Genomic DNA, 24,704 nt, shown 5'->3' with positions numbered 1-24,704 from the left:
CGGCCGCAGCAGGCTTCCCCCGGCCCTTCCAGGGCAGGGGGAGCCAGGTGCGCCCGGCGGCGGCCGCGTGGCCTTGGAGCGGCTGCAGGAGGCCCTCACAGAGCGCTCCTGGCCGGGGGAAGCCGCATGGGCCCGGCAGCGGTGGCGGCGGCGATGGCGGCGGCGGCAAGTTGCCTCCTCCCCCCTCCCCCTCCCCCCTCCCCTACCGTATTGACCCGCGTATAAGCCAAGGCCGGCTTTTTCAGCCCTTTTTTTGGGCTGAAAAACTCGGCTTATACGCGAGTATATACGGTAAGTTTGCTTATAAAGTCTGATGCAGCCACCACTGTTTGATTTAGTTTAAAATTATCAAGTTATCTGGGGAATAGAATTCTTAGTGCTGAAAATAATTGCAAAAGAAAAAGACTGGTAAGAGGAATAGCATTTTTATTACTCAAAATTAGCTTTACGGATCCCAACCTCTTTGTGCACATCAGAGTCCCTGTAGAACTTGGATTAGGTGAAAAGATTACTATGTAGAGCATAAATAAAACAAAAATAATTGTATGCTTGTTTTTCCTCGGTTATGATAAGAATAAATATGTGAAGCTATGCATGCTTTCACTGGCCCTGAACAATCCCTTCCTCTGACTTTATGAGATCATATAAAATTAATAGAGTACTTTGTGAGCTTTCCTAAACAATGGTGGTAGGTTTACCTCATTCTGGGCTGTTTATACACACACAACCACACACCCGCGCACACACACAAAGAGCTATCACACTGTAACCTCTGCAATAATAAAAGAATCACTTAAATTGAATGTGATCTAATCTCATAATGAGATTGAATCATTTTGATTTCATCTTTTCCTGCTGAGTGTTTTGTGATATGGTTTTTGAGATGATTTAATAATAAAAAATGCATCAACATCAGAAAGAAGTAGGGTACAAATGTTTTAAGTATGGAATAAGGATAATGAGCTCAGAACTTTGACATTTACTGTAGCAGCTGTAGTATAATGTAGGTTGCATTTTTCATTTGTTTTTGGCTTTTCAACCTGCTTCCAAGCAACATATTTATATATTCAGTACATTTTTTGTTGTCCTCCTTCTTCCAAGGAGCTCATGGTGACATTTCTTTTTTGCCATTAAGTCATATCTCACATATAGCAACTCTTGGTAGGGTTTTCAAGGCAAGAGATGTAGAGAGGTGGTTTGCCATTGCCTGTCTCCGCTTCACAACCCTGGATTTCCTTGGATTTCTCCCATCCAAATACTTGGCAGGGTCAACCCTGCATAACTTCTGAGATTGGATTAGATCAGCCTAGCTGAGTCTTTCAGTAAGCAGTGTCTTGGGGTACGCTGGTAAGGCTGCCTCTGAGCAAGTACAAAGGGTAGAGTTTCCAATGACCTCAGCTCCCCCCAGGGGTGCATGTCCTTAGGGTGTATGAGCAGTCTTAGCATGTGGGTGGGATTTCAGACACAGTCTGCTTTCTTAAATGTGAAAGATTAAATGAGAGCACAGCCATGGAAAATAGCCATCATAGTAAGAGAATACAGAATTTAAGGTAATAAAATAAAACATATATCTAACTGAGTTACATCATGCTAGTTACCTTCAGATGGAGCAAACACATTCCCCAGTCATGGCATCTGGGTGAACACAGAACAAAGGAAGGTTTCACCTTTTAACCCTCTTGCCTGCTTAGGTGAAAACCTCCCGCCCACCACCCTTTAGAGTTAGAAATCTTGCCCTTTGAGGGGACTGCTCTGCCCTCTGCCAATAGGATCTCAGGGCACATAGCCCGCGTGTCTCTCTCCTTCCTCACATTTTATGATGCCCATCCATCAGATCCCCTTGGCAGGTAGGCCAAATAAACACTCTGCCGTGGGTTCAGGAACTCCTTCCCTGATTATAACACCCTCCCCCAGCTTTTTACAGATGGTTCACAGGCTAGTTTGCTAAACCTGAGACCATCTTAAAAGTTTCACTCAACTGACTACTTGAATAAACACAACATTTAAAACACATCAATTCTTAAAGCATCATCTGGTTAGAATTTTCCTCTGTCACATTTGTGCTTTTCCATCTACACCAGGGGTGGGGAACCTTTTTCCTGCCAAGGGCCATTTGCACATTTATAACATTATTCGGGGGCCATACCAGGTGTAGATCTTCCGGGGGGAGGAGGCTAGGGTTGCCAGGTCTCCAGCCACCACCTGGAGGTTGGCAACCACAGAGGAGGCCATGCAGAGAAGGCCTGGGGGCTCCCCCACTCCCCCGGTCCTCCCCCCTCCCAGGCAGGAGGGTAGCCAGTGGTAGGCCCGAGCAAACGAGGCACCAAGAGGGGCGCAGCCTGCAGTCGATCAGAAAGGGAGGAAGGGAGGAAGGAAAACAGAGAAAGAGGAAAAGGGAGAGAGGGAGAAAGAAATGGAAAGACGGGGAGAAAGAAAAGTACGGAGGGAGACAGACAAAGAAAGAGACAGAAAGAGAGGGAGAGAGAAAAGCCTTCCCCCACACACACACCCTCCGGCCCCACGTGACCTGGCCCCAGGCTCCATGCCCTCCCCCCCAGAGTCCACAAAAGGCCCCCCGAAGCCCGATCGGCTCCTGCATGCATGCTCTGCCGCTGGGAGCTGCGGGCCTCTTCCCCCCCTTGCTGCTCAACAGCTGACAGGCAGTGAGAGGGGCTTAGAGTGTGCCCCGGCATTCCTGCATGCTGCGGCTATATGGGGCAGCCTTGGGGGAAGCATCCCTCCCCCTCCTCTCGTCGACCAACAGCCGTCAGTCGGCGAGAGGAGGTCCAAAGGGCGCCGCAGCGCCCCTGCAAGCCATGGCCCCAGGAACACCCTCAGGGAGGGCTGCCCTGCACGGCAGGGCCCCGGAGCTCCCGAGGGCCACAAAAATGTCCTCGGGGGCCGCATACGGCCCCCGGGCCTGAGTTTCCCCATCCCTGATCTACACACTTGAATGTTGTATCTCAAATGTCAGGATATTACAATAAAGCATTGCTGTTCATTGTAGAATTTGGAACTCCTGAATAAAACAATTATTTCTGTATTTTTAAGAGAAACATCCCCCAAATGTTGCCATCATTTAAATACTGCTATCAAAACTATTGAAATATAATTTTAGTAAAAGTGGGATTCCCAGCATTATTGCCGGGGAACAGGTTGCCCAGGCCCAATGGATTGAAGGGAGGCACAAAGCCTCATTGGGCTGTTGGTAGCATTGGCAGCCAATCAGGAGGCAAGACAAGGAGGCTATATATTTGAGTTGTGCCTCTTTTGGGGCAGGATCTTTCTGCTGGCTGCTCCCACCCACCCCTCTTTGACACCATGGAACTAGCTGGTCGCCTGTTGGGGCCAAGCAGGAATTTTTTGGGTTCCCTCTAAATGGTCTGTGGGGGTGCCTTCATGATATTAGGTTGATGGGAGTTCTTTTCTACAAATAGGCCTGGTCTCTTGACTGTGTAGGCCATAGCTAGTTTTGGTAGGGATCGGGCGGGCTGATCACAAGCATCCTGAGACATCCATGTGGTGGAGGGAGCAACTGGAACCATGCATCACTGTCTGGGCGGCAGGGTGCCATTGGGAAGGAGCAGCTCTTGGTGCTGAGCAAAATCAGTCCCTTCCTGGTAGTGGCTCTGCGGCACATCAGATGAGGGGGTTGGGGCGGGGCACCACTTAGCACATTGTGTGCAGGCAATGATAAACAAAGCTGGCAGAGTATGTGAGCTGTGTTTGTAGTCAAGGGTGGATCGGCCAGAAAGGCAGCCCACTCATTTAAATATTAGCTATTTAAATATGATGCAGATCAGTTTAATCAATTAAATATACTAGTTAAACCCAAGCTGTTGTTTTATGTCTTCTTTGAAGATGTGCCTTGGGCAATACCTTTCCAAGAGAACCCTTTTAAAAACCGTTTCAAGGGTTTTGTTTTTTGTTTTTTTTTGAGAGGGAGAGAGAGGGGGAAAGGCAACTTCAAAACTGGGGACCAACCTACTAAGCATTCTGCATTTAAACGAAATACCAGAGAGCAATTTGTTTGTTGGGTTGTTTTATTTATAAACCACCTTTCTTGCTCAAATATTACAAAATACACAAACAAAGCAATAAAAACAGTATAACATATCCAATAAATAATGCAACAGGGCTAGGATTACAGAATTAGGATTACAAGAGTCAGGGAAATAATAAACAGTATAAGACATGGTGTACCATACTGTAGCAAGATGATACAGATTAGGAATGCATCAGGACTAACTGGCCATCCTGTACTCTATAAGGGATGCAAATGCGGAATGTTGGTGTTTGGAAGAAGTATCAGACACCACAGCAGCGAGTAAATACAGCAGAGTCAGCACGTAGTATAAAAGTGCTATTTTATTATACAGTGACAAAATGCTACGCAAAGCATCTACTTCTCACAACCCACAACCCAATACATATATGACACACCTATATACATATCTGGCATAGTCTCCCAGCCAATCAACTGTTAGCTGCCTTGTCTCCAGGACCATCTAGCTCAGTCCAGTACAAGCCAGTTTTTCTGCTCAGTCATTGAGCTGTCATGTGACACCACCAATCACCTGGCTGTCACTTAGATCCTTTACATCTGTTACATCTGCTTGCCATGTGCAGTCTTACATGTCAACACTCCTCCTAGACTGACATTGTAAGCCCCAATGAATCTCGAAATTTCACAAATTTCTCCACTGGTAAACATTTGGTAAAAACATCAGCAATGTTGTCACTTGAAGCACAATGTTCCAGTTTTATAAACCCATTGTTCACCGCTTCCCTGACATTGTTGTATCTTATTGTTATATGTTTACTCCTAGTTCTGATGCCTAGGTCTCCTGCCAACTGCTGCGCTGCTGTATTATCACAAAATACCCTTACAGGCAGACTCCATTGCAGGTTTAAATCTTTAACCAGTTGTTGTAGCCACTCCAACTGTATCTCACAGTCACTAATGGCTGAGTATTCAGCTTCACACGTACTAGTGGAGACGTGAGTTTGTTTCAAAGACTTCCACATGATGAGGGCCCCATGCAGATACACTGCATACCCTGTAGTGGATTTCCCGTCTTCCCTGTCTCCCCAACTAGCATCACTGTAAACAGTGACTGGCTCCTCCTCATCAGCTTTGAGTTTTAACTTAGCTGAAGAAGTGCCCTTCAGATACCGCAGCACTCTCTTTGCTGCTATCCAGTCTTTTTCATAAGGAAAAACACACCTTTGACACAATAAATGTACAGCCATACAAATATCAGGTCTAGTCCAACAAGACAAGTATAGCAATGACCCCACCAGGGACTGATATAGCACCTTGTTGTAGAACTCTTTGTCATCCACCTCCTGGGCATACCCTGTTGTCATGGGGGTATCAGTGCACTTGGCTTCTGCCATTCCAAATTTCTTTAGAAGCTGTTCAATTTTCTTGGTTTGGTTTAATTCAAAACACCCCTCTGAGTCTCTGGTTATTTCAACCCCCAGATAGTTTTGAATATTCCCCAAATGCTTCATTTTGAACACACTCCCAGCAGCGTGTTTGAACCACTGCAATTGTTCCTCTGTGTGGAACATCAGGCAGATATCGTCCACATAAACCACTAGCACACATTCCGTGTCACCCACGCATTTAGTGAACATGCAAGGATCTGCCACTCCTTGCTTGAAACCTAATTTAATTAAGGCCTTGCTAAGGCATTGTGACCATGCCCGAGCACTTTGTTTTAAACCATAGATGGCCTTATGCAGTCTCAGCACTCCCAGCTCATCTTTGCTTGCAAACCCAGGAATTTGTTCCATATATAATTCCTCACTCAGATTTGCATTCAGGTAGGCAGTAGTAAAATCAAAATGATGCACCTGCATACTGTCCCTTGCAGCCTTGCACAGTGCAGCTTTTAAAGACTCTGATTTTACAGTTGGGGCAAACACCTCGTCAAAATCCTGTCCCTCCCTCTGAGAATAACCCTTGGCCACTAACCTGGCCTTCCTAAGGATTTTCCCATTAGGCAGATATTTGACTTTGTATAGCCATCTGCACCCAATTGCTTTCCTTTGATCAGGCAGGTGAGTCAGGGAAAATACCTTGTTATCCTGGAGAGAGTCATACTCTGACTTCATGGCTTCAAGCCAACCCTCCTTTTCTTTCCCTTCTAGCAACAACACCTCCTGGTAACTTTGTGGCTCCTTCACATACACATGGTTAACATCATTTGTTTCAAAACCATATCTTACAGGAGGAACTCCCTTGTTGCTCCTGCTTGACACTCTCGGCACAGACCTTCCACCTTGTTCACTCTCTGATGAGGCCCTACTAGGAGATCCCTCCAGTTCCACCTCATTCTCATCATGAGAGCTGTCAGACAAAGGAAGTATCTGCTGAGACACCTGATGCCCATGGATCTTATCCCAATTACTATTTTCACAGAAATTGGCTGATCTGCTGTAACTCAGACAATTGTGTTCATTGGCAAACCTGTAGGCTTTCATGCCTGTTTGATACCCTAGGAAAGTGAGCTTTTTGGCTCTAGCTCCTCCTTTCCTTCTCTGGTTTAAAGGCACATTTACCCAGGCTTTCACTCCAAACACTCTGAGATAGCTCAGACTCGGGTCCTTTTTGTACAGTGCCCTGTATGGGATATCATCTATGGATCTGGTCCAGATCCGATTAGAAATATAACAAGCTGCCTTTAAAGCCTCAGCCCAGAAAGTCATAGGCAGTTCTGCATCTCGCAGCATGGCATACATTTTTGTTTGCAACATCCCACCATGCCTTTCTGCAATACCATTTTCCTGAGGGGTTGAAACATTAGCCACCCTGTGTTGCACACCTTGCTGCTGCAACCACTTGGCAAATGCATTGGACATGTACTCGCCCCCAAAGTCTGTCTGTAAAGCACTTAGCTCTTGACCAAGCTGCTTCTGTACTCTTCTAGCCCAGTACTTGAAGGTCTCAAACACATCTGATTTCTTTTTGATGAGAAACACCCAGGTGAATCTGCTGTGATCATCTGTTAAAATTAATGCGTACCGGTTCCCTGAATGGCTCTCTCTAAAAGGACCTATGACATCGCTGTGACATAACTTTAGAGCTCTTTCAGATCTTCTATCACTGTGCCTAGCCACTGGGTAGGCTTTAGATTTGACACACTTACAGACCTCACAGTCTAGAAACCTTTCACACTTTTTCACTTTCTCTTTACCCAGTAGAGATAGTGTTTTATTTATTGCCTCATATCCAGAATGAGCCAGACGTCTATGCAATAAATGAATGCAGTTGTCATGCAAGCTTTGATTAAGTACTGTCTTAGCCTTCACATGAACATTCTCCACCACATATACATTATGACATAGCTTCCCTCTCAGAAGCACCTCTCCATTCTTTGCTATCTGGCATGATTTTTCAGCAAAAGTTACAGTAAACCCTGCATTATCTAATGCACAGACACTTAGCAAATTTGTTTCAATAGTTGGCACACAAAGCACCTTTTTAAAGACATAGTCCAGTGCAGGGAACCTCACACTTCCCTCACACACCACATCTGCGTTGCTTCCATCAGCCAAGCTTACATGCTTCAGGCTTGAACTGTGTGATTCCTGTAATAGCTCCTTACTCTGGCAAATTGTTTGTGAAGCTCCAGAGTCTAGGATCCACATGCCAGTAGAGTCATTAGTCTCTGTCCTCACCAATGATGCTGTCTGGCTTCTGGCTGCGCCTGCTGATGACTGCTCCCCTCGACTCTTTTTCTTGACGTCAGGGCAGTCGCGTTTTAAATGCCCTTTCCGACCACACAAAAAACATCTTCTTACATTTAAAGCCACATGTTGTAAATCCAACGACAGGTGCTTTTTCTCTGCAAACTTTTCTCTGTTATCTTTTCCTCCCTCGGACCGGGCAGGCTTCCCAGATGCCGACGCAATCAATCTCCGTTCAAACTCCAACAAACGCCCAGCCGTATACTCCCATGTCAGCTGGCCTGTGTCCAGAGACTCCAAAGAAGTGATTAACATATTGTAATCCTCCGACAGAGAGCTTAATAGTATGAAGACCTTGTCTTCCTCCAACACAGCTTTCCCCCTCTGTTCCAGCATTTGGAAGCACTCTGCTAAAGAGTTCATGTGCGATCTCACTGGCTCTCCACTTTTCAAAACCGTCCGATACATCCTTCGGGTGATAGCCATCAAAGAGCCAGCTGTCTTTTGTACATAAACTTGTTTAAGGGAATTCCAAGCTGTTTTCGCCTTCAAAGCTCCCGTAATATAAACAAGCTGGTCATCTGCCACGCTCAGCACTATGGTCGCTAGTGCCTTCTCATCTTTAATTACGTCTTGAGCTGTTTCTGGGTCTGGGGGGTCAGCTACATAATTCCACAACGCCTCTCTCTTGAGATAGTGCTGCATTCGCAATGCCCAGACCTCATAGTTGGTGGAGGTGAGCTTGTCCACAAGCAACGCTGTAGCCGCCTGTGCCATGTCGTCAGCACCTGGCACCTCAAGCTCTGTATCGCTCTCCTCCTCTGCCCCCGACAACTCACTGTCAGCAGATAGGCTTGCCTCCTCCTCTGCTCCTGACAATTCACTGCCAGCAGATAAGCTTGCCTTCTCCTCTGCTCCGTCTGAATTCACCTCAGACATTCACTCGCTCCCACTGCAGTCCACGGCACTTGTTCCACAGATAAACCTCTGTTCAGAACCTCCAGCACCTAGCGCAGTCGTTCTGGGCCCATAACCCTGTTGGTGTTTGGAAGAAGTATCAGACACCACAGCAGCGAGTAAATACAGCAGAGTCAGCACGTAGTATAAAAGTGCTATTTTATTATACAGTGACAAAATGCTACGCAAAGCATCTACTTCTCACAACCCACAACCCAATACATATATGACACACCTATATACATATCTGGCATAGTCTCCCAGCCAATCAACTGTTGGCTGCCTTGTCTCCAGGACCATCTAGCTCAGTCCAGTACAAGCCAGTTTTTCTGCTCAGTCATTGAGCTGTCATGTGACACCACCAATCACCTGGCTGTCACTTAGATCCTTTACATCTGTTACATCTGCTTGCCATGTGCAGTCTTACATGTCAACATGTAGAATTGAGTTTGTAAACTGAACCCCAGCAACAGAGTTCTTAACAACAGTACAGGTGACATCAGTGGGGAACAAAATCTCTTTCTATCTAGAATCCAATACGACTGCATTGAAATTACTGCCACAGATTTATAAAGAGTGCAATTAAAAATACTAAACATAAATGGCTCCCCCCCCACTCCAAATTTATCCTTGCACCGGCAGCCTATCTCCGTTACTTAGATATAAACAAATATAGGTGAGCAGCCTTACCCTCTGCTATGTTAAAGGGGAAATTCAAGAAGATACCCAGGGCAGAGAGACTATGCTCCTGCAAATCCGGGGATTTAGAAACCACTGAATATGTTCTCCTGAACTGTAACTTTTACACTATACCCCATTCTAAGTTCATTGAGCCCCTCATACTGAGAATGGGACCCGACAGGGAAAGAGAAAAGATAGAAAAGCTCCTACAAAGAAAAAATCCCTCAGTCACCTCTCAGGTAGCAAACCTTTGTACGGCTGCAATGAAAATTCATTGCCACAGAGTAGTCTCTTAGTCCCAATGGCAGATGTAACTTGGATGTTATTTATTTATTTATTTATTTATTTATTTATTTATTTGAGTGACTTAAGACTCGGACTGTAAACCTTTGTCGGTAAGACCATTTTTGTCCATGTATCTTGTTTTATCTGGCCAAGGGCCACAAATTATCTATCTATCTACTGTATATACCCATGTATAAGCCGACCCGCGTATAAGCCGAGGTGCCTAATTTCTCCCCAAAAATGGGGAAAAATTAGGCACCCGCGTATAAGCCAAGGGTCGGCTTATAACCCCTCCCCTCCCCCCACAGGCTTACCTTCAGGCCCGGCGAAGGCGGTGGTGGTGGCGGCGGGCCCCCTGCAGGAGGCTTCCCCCGGCCCTTCCAGGGCGGGGGGAGCCCGGCAGCGGTGGCGGCGGCGATGGCGGCGGCGGTAAGTTGCCCCATGCTTTCTTCTCCCTCCCCCCCCTACCCTAACGTATTGACCCACGTATAAGCCGAGGCCGGCTTTTCAGCCTTTTTTTTGGGCTGAAAAAATCGGCTTATACGCAAGTATATACGGTATCTATCTATCTATCTATCTATCTATCTATCTATCTATCTATCTATCTATCTATAATAAATTTTGCTTGCTGTTAGGGATGAACAAATCTGCCCTTTTTGTTTCTTTCCTATATTGTTACCTATTTTGTTTTGCCATTGCTGGTGCTATCAATGTGTTTGTTTCTTCTATGGCACTGTTATGCCATGTATATGTTGTAGGCCCATGTTTACACAAGTGATGTGAGTACAATGTTAATAACTGTGTCAAGTTAATGGGAAGAATTCAGCACGGGGAAAGAAGAAAATGTCTTAGAAGAAAGATTCCCTGGTATGATTTGCACAAGGGAAAAGAAAAACAAGGCTTTTTGGATTTATTGCTTTATTTGCTTGCATACAGTATTTGTATCCTGCCTTTCTGCCCTTACAGGGGCCACCAAGGTGGCTAATAATTCAAAACATATATGATAGAATCACACTTTGGAACTTCATGTGTTCAAAACTGGGAACCATCCCTTTTCAAAATATTGTCGAAGGCTTTCACGTTCATTGGTTCTTGTAGGTTATCCGGGCTGTGTGACCGTGGTCTTGGTATTTTCTTTCCTTACGTTTCGCCAGCAGCTGTGGCAGGCATCTTCAGAGGAGTAACACTGAAGGACAATGTCTCTCAGTGTCAAGTGTTGTAGGAAGAGTAATATATAGTCAGAAAGGGGGGGTGTTGAACTGAATCATTGTCCTGCAAAAAGTATCAAAGGTAATGTGCTAATCATTGTCCTGTAAGTGTCAAGATAATGTGCTAATGAGGGTGGGGTATGTTAATATGGAACCATTGAATCCTGAAGTGATCTGTTAACATGTGGAATCCAAAGCTAGTCCACATGGCTATTGTGGACTGTAGTCTTTGTTAGACTGGAGGTTTTCAGAACAGGAAGCCAAGCCTTATTCATTCTTAAACTCTCTTCTTTTCTGTTAAAGTTGTGCTGATGTTTATGAATTTCAATGGCTTCTCTGTGCAATCTGACAAAATAGTTGGTAGAATTGTCCAGTCTTTCAGTGTCTTGGAATAAGACCCTGTGTCCTGTTTGTGTCAATCCATGTTCAGCCCCTGCTGATTTCTCAGGTTGGCCAAGTCTGCAGTATCTTTCATGTTCTTTTATCCTTGTTTGTATGCTGCGTTTTGTGGTCCCGATGTAAACTTGTCCACAACTGCAGGGTATATGATATACTTCTGCAGAGGTGAGGGGGTCTCTTTTGTCTTTTGCTGATCATAGCATCTGTTGTATTTTCTTGGTGGGTTTAAACACCGTTTGTAGGTTATGTTTTTTCAAAAGTTTCTCCATCCTATCAGTGACTCCTTTAATAAATGGCAAGAATACTTTTCCTATGGGAGACTGTTTTTCCTGAGTTTTCTGATTTTTGTTTGGTTTAATGGCCCTTCTGATTTCATTTTTGGAATAGCTGTTTGCTAGCAGTGCGTGATTTAGATGATTAATTTCTTCCTTGAGAAACTGTGGATCACAGATCCGTCTTGCACGGTCCGTTAATGTTTTGATTATTCCTCTTTTCTGTCGGGGGTGGTGGTTGGAGCTTTTGTGTAAGTAGCGATCTGTGTGAGTTGGTTTCCGGTAGACCATGTGACCTAACTGAAAGTTTGTTTTATGGATGACAAGGATATCAAGAAATGGGAGTTTACCCTCAATTTCCTTTTCCATGGTAAACTGAATGTTTGGATGGATATTATTAAGATTGTTTAGAAAGTCCATTAATTTTTCTTCACCATGGCTCCAAATAGTAAATGTATCATCTACGAACCTGAACCAGACTGTAGGTTTGTAAGGTGCCGATTCTAATGCTGTCTTTTCAAAATATTCCATGTAAAAGTTTGCTATTACTGGACTGAGTGGACTTCCCATAGCTACTCCATCAATCTGTTCATAAAATTCTTTTTCCCATAGGAAATAACTTGTTGTCAAACAATGGTGAAATAATGTTGTTATATCTTCTGGAAAAATCTGGTTAATCAATGAAATTGTGTCTTTCACTGGAACCTTGGTAAAAAGGGATACAACATCAAAACTGACTAATATATCCTGTGGATTGAGTCTCAACGGACTGTCCTGAAAACCTCCAGACTAACAAAGACTACAGTTCACAATAGCCATGCAGATTAGCTTTGGATTTCACACATTAACAGATCACTTTAGGATACAATGGTTCCATATCAACATACCACACCTTCATTAGCACATTATCTTGATACTTACAGGACAATGATTAGCACATTACCTTTGATACTTTTTGCAGGACAATGATTCAGCTCAACACCCCCCTTTCTGACTATATATTACTCTTCCTACACACTTGACACTGAGAGACATTGTCCTTCAGTGTTACTCCTCTGAAGATGCCTGCCACAGCTGCTGGCGAAATGTCAGGAAAGAAAATACCAAGACCACGGTCACACCCAGATAACCTACAAGAACCATCCCTATTCACTTTTTGAATCATGAAGCAGTCAAATTCTGAAGTGTGTTACTGATATACTGAAAGTACTGGTAGCTGTTTATGGGGATGGATGGAGTAAAACATGGAGTAAACTATAGGACTTCAAGCTCTGGGGAAAGTGGGTTGCACAATGGTTTGATTGTTTCATGATTTTCTTGTCTGAAGTAATTAGGAGAATGTAGGAATAGGTCAGCAGTCAGGTTTACTTGTCAGTCCCTAATCATTAAAAAATAGCCTAAGGGATATAGACATCACTTACTATAACTAAGATTGAAAGACAAATATAGGCAGACTGCTTGCAGCTGCATAGTTTCAAACATGAAAACCCTACTCGGTTGCCATACGTCTGCTGTGACTTGACAGCACTTTACACACAAAAGGACTCTGCTCTATTGGTTCTTGTGGGTTAGCCGGGCTGTGTAACCGTGGTCTTGGTATTTTCTTTCCTGACGTTTTGCCGGCAGCTGTGGCAGGCATCTTCAGAGGAGTAACACTGAAGGACAGTGTCTCTCAATGTCAAGTGTGTAGGAAGAGTAATATATAGTCAGAAAGGGGTTGGGTTTGAGCTGAATCATTGTCCTGCAAAAAGTATCAAAGGTAATGTGCCAATCATTGTCCTGTAAGTATCAAGATAATGTGCTAATGAGGGTGTGGTATGTTAATATGGAACCATTGTATCCTGAAGTGATCTGTTAATGTGTGAAATCCAAGGCTAATCTGCATGGCTATTGTTGACTGTAGTTTTTGTTAGTCTGGAGGTTTTCAGGACAGGAAGCCAAGCCTTATTCATTCTTAAACTCTCTTCTTTTCTGTTATAGTAGAGTCTGCTCTACTTCAAAACAACCACATATGTTTAAAAGTTAGAAGAAGAAGAGTTGGTTTTTATGTGCCAGCTTTCTCTACCACTTATGGAAGAATCAAACCGGCTTACAATCACCTTCCCTTCCCTTCCCTCCCCACAACAGACACCCTGTGAGGTAGGTGGGGCTAAGAGAGCTCTAAGAGAGCTGTAACTAGCCCCAGGTCCCCAGGTGGCTTCATGTGTAAGAGAGGGGAAACCAACCCGGTTCACCAGTTTAGAGTCTGCCGCTCATGTGGAGGAGTGGGGAATCAAACTCAGTTCTCCAGATTAGAGTCCACCACTTTAAACCATCACTCTTAACCACTACACCATGATAGTATTTGACTGCTCACATAACTAACAATAATCACCACTGTCTCCATAAATTCTAGCAATCTGAACTGGTATAAGGTGCTGTTGATGCACCATCTTACAAATATTCTCCTTAAACAAAGTAGTAATTGAGAAAAAGAGCCATAAGCAAATCAATAAGACCAAACTCTTGAATTTATGTTATAACCTAATAACTTCCTCCATTTCCTTGCAGTGCAAGGGATCAATTACTAATATTTTCCAATAAGTATAATAGGTTGACATTGTATCTTGATTTTATAGTAACAAAAAATTTCAGACCTATTCATCTCAGCCTTTAATTTTCCATTACACAATTTTTGATTTATAAAACTACATAACTGCAGATATGAAAATAAAGAAATGCTATACTACCATAACTTGGTACTTCATAAGACACAACTTTATCTTTAATTATCTAATTAAAATGATTATATCCGTCCAATATTTACATTAATGCCTACTCCAACCAATTTTAAGCCTGCCTTCCATTACAGCTGAGGGTGGAGGGGAATTATGGGAGTCTAATTAATTTTGCCATTTATTCCAAACTATCATTATAGTATGTATCACCAAAGATTTTGGCAAGTAGAGCCTCTGCCTATTGACTTTTTTTCAAAACAACAAAACGAGAATTAATCTCTTAGAGATATGGATACCAGTGGTTGATCAATCTGTATCACAGGATCTAGTTGCTCACTAAATTATGGGATTTTACCTACTTGATAATGAAACAATAAATTGGGGATCGTAAACCCTCCAAATCTCTGCTTCTGTGTTCCTGTTTCCAATCAATCCTTGGCACTTTTCCCAAACAAACTGCAAAACACTGATAGCTGCAATGAAGCCAAATGAAGCAATTTTGTTTTAATTTCTTTGAGAATTGGGGCCAAGTTAAATTCACAGAACAAATTTAAATCAACAGGTATGTGAATCCCCAGATACCTAACTACATTTGAATAAGACACCCTATATAGCCAATTATGTTTATTTAAGTCTTGTTTTATCATGTCAAATAATAGTAGCTCAGATTTAGAGATGTTTTATTTATATCCAGATATGCCTAGATACTGCTGCATACTCATCCTTCAGGTGTTCCTTCAGGTTTTTTTTTGCTAGATTTATTAACATCCAGCATAAAAACTGCTAGATCGTCAGCATATAAACTCACTTTCTAACAGTAGTCATGTATTTTAATACCTTCTATTTCACCCAATTAATGTATATAGATTGTCAATGGCTCAATTGCTACTGAAAAAAAAACAGGGCAGAATGCCTCCCCAACTGTTTAGCACATGACTTCTGTCTATTTATTCCATTCATATTAGGTGCCATTTTAGGCTTAAGTTAATGTGAAATGAAATGTAGATATGCTGCAATTTATTTTTTGTCAGGCAGTTGGATGACACAACATGATGTTACATTTACCTAATTTTGGATTCTAAATACTCATGTAATAGATTCCACCACCACTTCACCTTGTTAAGGTATATAAATAAGATTTTACGGGACAGTCAATAACCTCTTTAACATAGTTGTTGCATCTATGTATATTAGGAATCCTGCCTTAGAAAGATAGTTGGAATGTGTTATTTAGTTAGCTTTATTAATATCAAAATTTAATTTAAAAAAGGAATCCTGCATGGGCTGATGTGGTAAACAGGGGTTCGTGGGGGGAGAGAGAGACCTGAGATTGTTATTTCAAGAAAACAGTTTATTTGCAGCTGCTGACTCAGAGGCCCTAATGGGCAGAAATCTCTGAGCCCCGATTGTACTGAGGGAGAGATATTTATCCAAATTCAAGATGTGACAACCCATCAACATTCAGGGTGAAGCTGATAGCACTACAGACATAGAGGTGGCAGTAGAGTAACAGTTTCACCCAGTTCTTGTTATGGTTTACTGTAACCCTCCATGACTCTTGCCCCAATTCCTTAGCACACAGACATACACACACAGAGATATCCTGCCCAGCAACAAGCTATTCCCTTGCTGTCCTAATACATTTCAATACATTTACAGAAAGGAAAAGAGATTATTACCAATTGCTAAATCAGTGGATCTTCCATAGTCAGGGGAAGTCTACCTTGCTGTCTCAGGCAATACTGGGAGATTTGGGGACCGACCCTGGGAGAGTGGAATTTGGGGGATATGATGTAATTTCCGGGCAAAACTCTAGTAATTTCCCTTTATCTCTTTGGTAAAGACCATAGAAACAAGAAGAAATTCATACAGCATCAGTATAGAGGCCAGTTTTTCTCTTGCTCTTCAGTTTCTTGAGGGTGGCAGATTGGGGCTGGGGTTAGGGCACGGGTTGCAAAAGTGCGGCTCCCGAGCTGCATGCGGCTCTTTGAGCCCTTGAGTGCAGCTCTTTCCATGTCCGGGCCCGGCTGAGTAGCGAAAGGGGTGGGGGGCGGGAGAGTGTCTGCGCAGGAGGCGCTTGGGTTATGTAGGTGCGACCATGTGCCGCTGCTGCTGGCGGGCCTGCTGTGGGGAGTCTGTGCAGGAGGCGCTCGAATTACAAAGGAGTGACCACGTGCTGCTGCTGCTGGCTGGCCTGCTGTGGGGATTGGGGTTTTCTTAAGCAGCGGAGGGAGCAGCCGCCATTTTGATATTTGCACGGTAAGCCCACCCGCTGCCTCTTGGCTTCTGCTGTTGGCTCCTTGAGTCCCTCTTCAGAAAGGCTCGAGAGAAATTCTCATTGCTTTGGACGCGCTTCGCCCGGACGAGGAAGCCCCGCGCAGCACCTTTCTCACTTGAAGCCGCCTGCAGCCCGGAGGGGAGGGGGAGGCAGAGAGCAAGCTGCCCTGGCGGCCGCCACCTCCCCCCTCCCTGCCGCGCGGGCCTCTCTTTCGGTACGGCCACTCTCGCCCCCAGGGCTGCAGAGCGGGCCCAAGGCCATGCTCAGGCCGCCCCTGGGAAGGGGGAGGGGGCTGGCGCCGTGGCCTTGAGGGAGGGAGGGAGGGAGGGAGGGAGGAAGGGGCAGTTGGGGGACTCTCCTTTCTCCCCCCCCCGTGGAAGCCGCCTGGGCGCTCGGCCCTGCCTGCCTGCCCCCCACCCTGGGGGGGCTCCTCCAGCCAAGCCACCTTGCCCGGGCACCCACCTGCCTTCCCTGAATCTGGAGCCCGTTGGTCCCAGAATGGTGTAGGGGAGTGAGCACCTGCCCCTCCCTCTGGCCAGGAGGGAACTGGCATGTCCGTGGTGGTGGGGGAGGATGGGTGGACTGTGCATCTCCACCTTGTTTGTTTGCATGGAACACACACAGACCGGGGACCTGCTGGCCTCTTCTTCTGTGCCTGGGATCCCTGGACATCTGGATCCTTGCTGGGTGATGGTGGTGTGTGGGGGGGAGAAAACAGTGGGCCTTTTTGTCTGGCAATTGTTAGCCCTCCCCTGGCCTATTACTACAGGTTTCCCCTCTTCCTGCTACTTTGTGCCTCTTTCAAACGGAACGGGGGGGGGTTACACTCTCCCCACAGCCATTCACCATCCCACTGTGCAGTAGGTGCTCTACTGGTTTCCATTTCTGCTAAATTTTAATTAAAGTTTATTAAGTTAATAAACAGTGTACCTACCTATATAGTTTGAGTTTAAAAAATTTGGCTCTCAAAAGAAATCTCAATCCTTGTACTGTTGATATTTGGCTCTCTTGACTAATGAGTTTGGTGACCCCTGGGTTAGGGAATTCCTCACTGGGCCTGGGCAATTGGGAACCCTATATGCGTGAGATAGGGAAAAGGATCCCACTTTCCCTTTTCTTCTCTAGTCGGTAGGGTGCACTTAGGGAACAAAGTATTGTGGTCTTCCTAGAGGTACCTGGTTGGCACTTATGAGAGCAAATAATCCAGCAAATCTTTCAAAACCAAAGAACAAGTTGTAAAAACATATTTTATTCTGCACATACCCAAGTAAACTAATGGGTAAATCTGAGTGATAAAACTGCAGAAGAAAGAAAGTAAAAGTATAATACAGTTTCTTTGTACCTAAGACTTCAGACATTTCTCTGCTTGGAGACAGAGCTAGCATTCCACACCAGGCATTTGAAAAAGAAAAGAAAAGAACATAAGAAAGGCCTTGCTGGATCAGACCAAGGCCCATCAAGTCCAGCAGTCTGTTCACACAGTGGCCAACCAGGTGCCTCCAGGAAGCCACAAACAAGATGAGTGCAGCAGCACCATCCTGCCTGTGTTCCACTGCACCCAAAATAATAGGCATGCTCCTCTGATACTAGAGAGAATAGGTAAGCAGCATGACTAGTATCCATTCTAACTAATAGCCATGAATATCTCTTTCCTCCATGAATATGTCCACTCCCCTCTTAAAGCCCTCCAAGCTGGCAGCCATCACCATATCCTGGGGCAGGGAGTTCTACAATTTAACTATGCGTTGTGTGAAAAAATACTTCCTTTTATCTGTCTTGAATCTCTCACCCTCCAGCTTTAGCAGATGACCCCGTGTTCTAGTATTATGGGAGAGGGAGAAAAACTTCTCCCTGTCCACTCTCTCCAAACCATGCATAATTTTATAGATCTCTATCATGTCTCCCCTCAGCTGCCTGGCACAAGAATGAAAAAGCTTACTCCTTGCTATGACATTTTCTAAGGAATCGCTCAGAAGCAGGGAGTTGTGCTGGCCCAACCAGGCAGTGAGTATTCAGACATCCTGTCAAAGGTAGATCTGTCAGTAAACTATTTCCCCAGGATCAGGGGACGCTTTGAACATTTTACCAGTAGTGCAGAGTGAAAAAAAAGAGTTGTTGGTTGCAGACAAGAAAGGCAGGAATTAGTGGATGTCAGATCAGAGGATATTCTGACATTAATCCCCCTCCCCAAGTTGAAAGTTGTCAGGGCATTGAGACAGATTGCCAAGTGCAACATCTGTGTGTCGATTCTCTTCTTTTCCCACCTCAAATATCCTTATGTGCTTTGCTCATATTAGTATAATGGAATTTGGTGGTTCAACTGAAGCCTCACACAGGACATGGATTGTCCCCCTTCCCCATAACACATTAAACTTGCATCTGATTTTGCTAGATGGACCATTAATGTATGCAAAGGACCAGAATGTGGTAAACCATTGAATTTCTTGTCATGGCCGTGTTCTTCACCAATTAGCTAAATAAACCTATAATGCTGGCCAGGTTGTGTGTGTGTGTTGGGGGAGGATAATGCTTGTTATCATTCTGAATCAGAAAATGACTGATACTGGTATGTATTCTATGACTACATTTAACAAAGTTTGAAGACTTCCTCCAACCTCATACTTTCTCTCACTTAAGTTCTCTTCCATTGAAGGAAGAGCCACTTAATTTGGAGGAGGGCTCCCTAGATTAGAGGACTTTCTTCCAGCCTAAATCGGATGTGTGCCATTGGTAATGTTAAGGTAGGCAATCTTAGGTAAAGGTAGAGAACTGGGTCATAGAAAAATAACTTTTAGCAGATTCATGAATTACAGTTCTGAGTTAAGCTCCTTAACAGTTTTTGGATGAGAGCATGTTTAAACTGTCAAGGAAGATTAAACATTCTCCTACTGAAGGCTGAAATCTGCAGATTTACTTATTAATTCTTCTAATCAGGCTGATTAACAAAACCCCTGAAAAGTTCAGAATTGATATGGCTTAACCACATGATTGTAACAGAATAGGAAATAGGGGGAGTGAGAATAAAAACTGTGGGCACAATCCACAAAATGTTAGGTGAACATAAAACCTGTTAAAACAAGGATGCTTAATTGTGTGACTTGACTGAAATTGTAGCTGTATTTGCAGCTCAGTCATATACTTGATTGATCAGTTGAAAATCCACTGAATTCACTGGAAATTACTCCCAAACTTATGCCTATTTAAAATCTTTGAGCCTTATTTTGAGATCAATTATTTTTTTCTGGCTCTCCACCTTCAAATAATGCAATACTGAACAGTTACACCCTTTTAAGCCTGTTGAAGTCAATGGTGCATCTTTGTTTAGGATTGTACAGTAATTCTACTTACTTTTATATAATATACTAACTGTGGCATTAATACCACCTTTATAATATCATCTATATATCTATTTTTCAAGTGTGGGTTGATCTGCTGATACCAAAATCCATGGGTCGGGCCCACACTGAGAAAGGGAATTTTTCTCCAAACTTGGGGGAGTCTCCAGATCTGCAGAAAAATCTTAAAACTTTAAAAAATACATTGGGGGCTCAATCCCCCCAAAAAGAAAAGTGTGGTCTGACCCTGCACAGCTCTTATACTCCTCCTGAGGTGGCGAAGTTGCAGGCCGCTGTCATTAAATAGGCGAAGAGGTAAGTAGTCTGGTGAGCAGCTGAGGCAGCAAAGAGACCTGGAAGCAGAAGATGAGGGGCTGCAAGGGGCCACCACCTCAGTAGAGAGGTCAGGCAAGCAGCTGGCAGAGCTGCTGAGGTGGTGCAGCTGGCAGGGGTGGGCAGGCAAGAGACTGACAGAGGCTGAGTGAGTGATTGGGCAACAAAGAGGTGGCTAAGCTGGCAAGGGGGAGGCGAGCCAGAGTCAGCTGGGAGGAAGCCAAGTGAGTGGGCAGGCAAGCCACCCAGCAGCGAAGAGGCCAGGCAAGGAGCCGGGAGAGCTGTCAAGGCAGGGAAGCTGGTTTGTGTGTGGGTGGAAGGTGAGCAGCAGCCACCATGACAGGGAAGAGGTTAAGTGTCCAGGTGAGCCCCCCCAGGTGGTGAAGCTGCCGGGGGGCTGAGCAAGCCAGTGCTAATGGTGCCAAGGCAGCAAGGCTGGGGGCCAGCAAACACCACATCAGGGAAGAGGCCAAGCGAGGAGGCTAATTTTGGGTTTATTTTCAGTTTGGGCATATCAATATGCACAGCCCTAGGAGAGAGCAGTGATAGCCCTGGTCTGGCTCAGCAAAAGAGAAGACAAAGTGACGGGTAGCTCTGCCTGGTAGTGTGGCAGAGTGGTTTAGCTCTACCTCTGGGAGAGAATAGTAGTACCCGATTGTTAGGACTGTCTCTGGTAATGAGCAGACCTTATACCATTTAGTCTGACTCTTGGGAAAGTGCAGGCTGGTGTGGGTGGACTCCTGTGTGAGAGAGAATCCAACCTAGTTACTAGTCAGTAAAAGCCTGTTTGTGCCTGAAATTTCCACTACTCTCTGAAGCCATAACTAGTTTAAATCTATGTGCCTCAGCCAAGTTTCTCCTTTGTCTACCTAGAGACCTGTGCTGCCGATCTGTCCTTGAAACCAAACCCTAAATAAATAATTAGTCTTTGTTGTTTATGTACTAATCCTGTCTCAGTGATCTCCGTATTCTACTTGCACACCACAAAACTTACTTCTGAGGATAAAAAGGAGAGGAGAATGATGTAAGCTGCTTTGGTCCCCAGGGTGGAGAAAGATGAAGTATAAATGAATAATAAATAAATAATAAATATAGCTGAAGATGGAAGGCAGATATAAGTAGATTGGTGACTGGCTGAGAAGGACAGAATGAGGCAAGAAAAGGGGAGAAGATATGGGGGTTGCCGTGATGAGGGAAATAATGTGGGGTGAGGATGCAAGGGAAAGTGATATGCCCCCCACAAGTCCTTGAGGGTTCCCTACAATGTCAGTGGCCTGACCCAGTGGCTGACACTCCAGAACTGGGCCATAATTTTACTAGTTTTACTATGTAACGGCTGCTGGGGGAAAGCTAGGGGAAAGACAGAGGGGTCAATAAAGATAGGGTTGTGCATATCGATATACCTGGACTGAAAATAAACCCCAAATTAGCTGTTTCAGCACTATTCAGGTTTTGGGTCGACCGAATACCAAAACGTGTAAATCTGCCCAAAACCGAATAGGCAATTCCCGAAAAAGCCGAATAGATATTCAGCTTTTCGGGTTTCAGCTATTCACCTTCTGCAGAGTCTCCATTTTGAGGCCCTTGTTGTGTTTAAAGGAGAACTTTTTTCTTTGTATTCCTGTCCGCAGCTGGTTTCCAGGGCAGCAGGAGGGAGGAAGAAGGCATGTTGGAATGGCCAATAGGAAGGCTCACTGGAGGTTTCCATGTGGCCAATGGCAGCAATGCATTTTGCATTGCTGCAAAGCCAGCTGGTGCAATCTACCTGGATTGCAACAGAGGACAACCTAGAGAGGAGGAAGGGCAGGAATTCTCAGTGGCCAATAGGAGCCCAGGTAAGGAAGAACAGTGTTCTTTCACCAATCACAGAAGGTGTTTTTTGGCTAGAATTATTTTCAAACATTTCTGTGTTTGGCCAAAGACTGTAAAAGCAGATCTTGTTCCCAGACCAGGCCGTTTGAGAGAGTTTGGTGCCATAGCTTTTCTTTAGCTTCTGCCGCCTGATTCTTCCTCTTCAATCTTGAATGGTGCCTCATCCTGACCTGCTGGATTACAACCTGCTTCTTGTGTTGGATTCCTTCCTTCCTGCTGCCTGGAGAAGAAGACATTGAAGGGTTTGAGATGTCATTGTTTTCCTTTTAAACAAGTTGGTGTATTTGGGGCTTATTTTCAAAATGTTGCTAGAAGCTAGCAGGCTTTGGATTGTTGGTTGGCGGGGGAGAGGGGTTGCTAGTTTGAGGGGGTGATTTGATTATTTTGGGTGGGAGACCCTGTTTCCATTTCTCCATTGCTTGCTGTTTCAAAGTTGAATTGTTTGAATTTTTGGAGAGTTCCTTCAAGCTACCCTGAAAATTTGGGAACTCTACCTCCAAAAACTTCCCCACACGAGCTTTGAAATTCCCTCCCCAATTGGCCCAATGTTTTTTCCATTAAACCTGGAAATAATCTGAATACCAAAATTTACCAGTATGGGTATTCAGCTTATTTTGGGTTTACAGAAAAATTGGACCCAATAAACCTGAACATGAAATTTACTTATTTCTTTTTTGCACGACCCTATAGGTTGATGAATGGCTGAGAAGGACAGAAAGGCAGGAAAAGAAGAGAGGATTTGGGGCCTTTCAGGGAAAGGAAAAATGAAATAGTGGGGGAAGGTAAATAAGATACCCCCCCCCAAGTCCCTGTGCATTCCCTCTTGTGCATTACTATTTTTATTACTCTTTTTTAAAAAAAAAATCAGTCATGTACAGTATATGCTGATTTTTGACAGAAGTCTCCAATTTGGGTCACAATAAAAAATTAAAATTACAGACAGCAAAAAATAACACACCAAATGGAGATAATACCAAATTGACAACAAAAAATTAAAATTTCCAAGAACTTTTGAAAGGAAGCACATATACACATGATAGATAGATAATCTTTATTACGGTCAATGACCAGCAGCACATGGTACAATTGAGAAGAAATTATGATATGGATGTGTTCTTGGTTTACTGAATTTGTAATATTGAACTTTACCTGGCCAGGTGCCTATCTGACATGTACCACACTGTCCATCTTGGAAACTGAATCTCACAATTGTGCTAGTGTGTACTGAATTTTGAAATTTTGAAAACATTAATATTCTGGGAGTGTGATGTAGCAATAGCAATGCACGGACTGTTGCAGTGAAAATGGATAGTAGAGAATACATACTATGCAGCGAGTATTTCAAATACTTTTGGTTGAGTATGCCATTCAGCTTCATGAAAGTTGCTTAAGGTAAAGGTAAAGTTGCTTAAGGTAAAGGTCCCCCTGTGCAAGCACCGGGTCATTCCTGACCCATGGGGTGATGTCACATCCCGACATTTTCTAGGCAGACTTTGTTTATGGGGTGGTTTGCCAGTGCCTTCCTCAGTCATCTTCCCTTTACCCCCAGCAAGCTGGGTACTCATTTTACCGACCTCAGAAGGATGGAAGGCTGAGTCAACCTTGAGCCGGCTACCTGAAACCAACTTCAGTTGGGACTGAACTCAGGTCGTGAGCAGAGCTTGGACTGCAGTACTGCAGCTTACCACTCTGCGCCACGGGACTCTTGGTCACCTGTTTTTCTTGTTTGCAGCATCTAAAACAAGAGTACCCATTTCCCTCATCAGATGTTGAAAAGTATCTCCCATCTGACTATCAACATTGCATTAGAACATCTAATCAGTGAGTCAGAGGACATGTTTTCAAGCCAGTTATGATTTAAAATCTATCTTGAGCAGAAGTGCCAAGGGTGGTGGTGATGACAAGGACAGAAATGCACTTCAGATATTTTTTGATACCTACAATAGCTGAGGTTTTAATGATTAACACTGCTCATCAGATCTGTTCCTTCCTGCTAATGGATCATAAAGATCTCCTGCTGTTCTCAGCAGTGCCATACTAATTCAGTGCACTTGCAAAATTAACAGCAGGAAATAAGTCTTTGAAATTTTCCCCATTTATGAAAAGCATTGTTCGTTCCGCAAAGAATACTAGCTCCTGCTGTAATTGTTCCTGTGTTAAGAAAGCTGCGAGTTTATTTTCACCCCATCAGCTTTAGGGGAAAAAAATCAATAGAAATAAATACACATACAATTAAGTATTGGATTAAACAGCCCAGACCAAATTTCTTTCACTTTTGAACTCTTCTGATTCCATCTCCAGGGGAGGACTATTGTGTTCGCATTCCTTAGCAAACACTCGATAACGCAAAAGTGCTTTGAAGTTGCCATTGGAGAAAATAGAACAGATGGAGGATTGAATAAGCCCATACTGCTGTCTTTTGAATGTTAAGAAAAGGCATTTTTTTTCTTGGCAAAAATATTTAATATTTAATGCCATTTACATATGGAGGTGTTTGGTTTAGCAATCTGAGCTGAGAAGACAAAGAATGTCAAGTATCATGGCCAAGTGAACTGAATTCCTTGTTTTCATGGATTGCATGAAGTTTAACCAATGTGATAGATATTGTTACCTTTGATTCGAAGCCAGATGGACACAAGTGGTTCAGCAAGTTGAAATGTCCACAAAAA

Source organism: Euleptes europaea, chromosome 9 (genome assembly GCF_029931775.1).
Source record: "Euleptes europaea isolate rEulEur1 chromosome 9, rEulEur1.hap1, whole genome shotgun sequence".
Lineage (NCBI taxonomy): Eukaryota > Metazoa > Chordata > Lepidosauria > Squamata > Sphaerodactylidae > Euleptes > Euleptes europaea.
The sequence above is the reverse complement of the archived record's forward strand: the minus strand, read 5'-3'. Positions refer to the sequence as shown.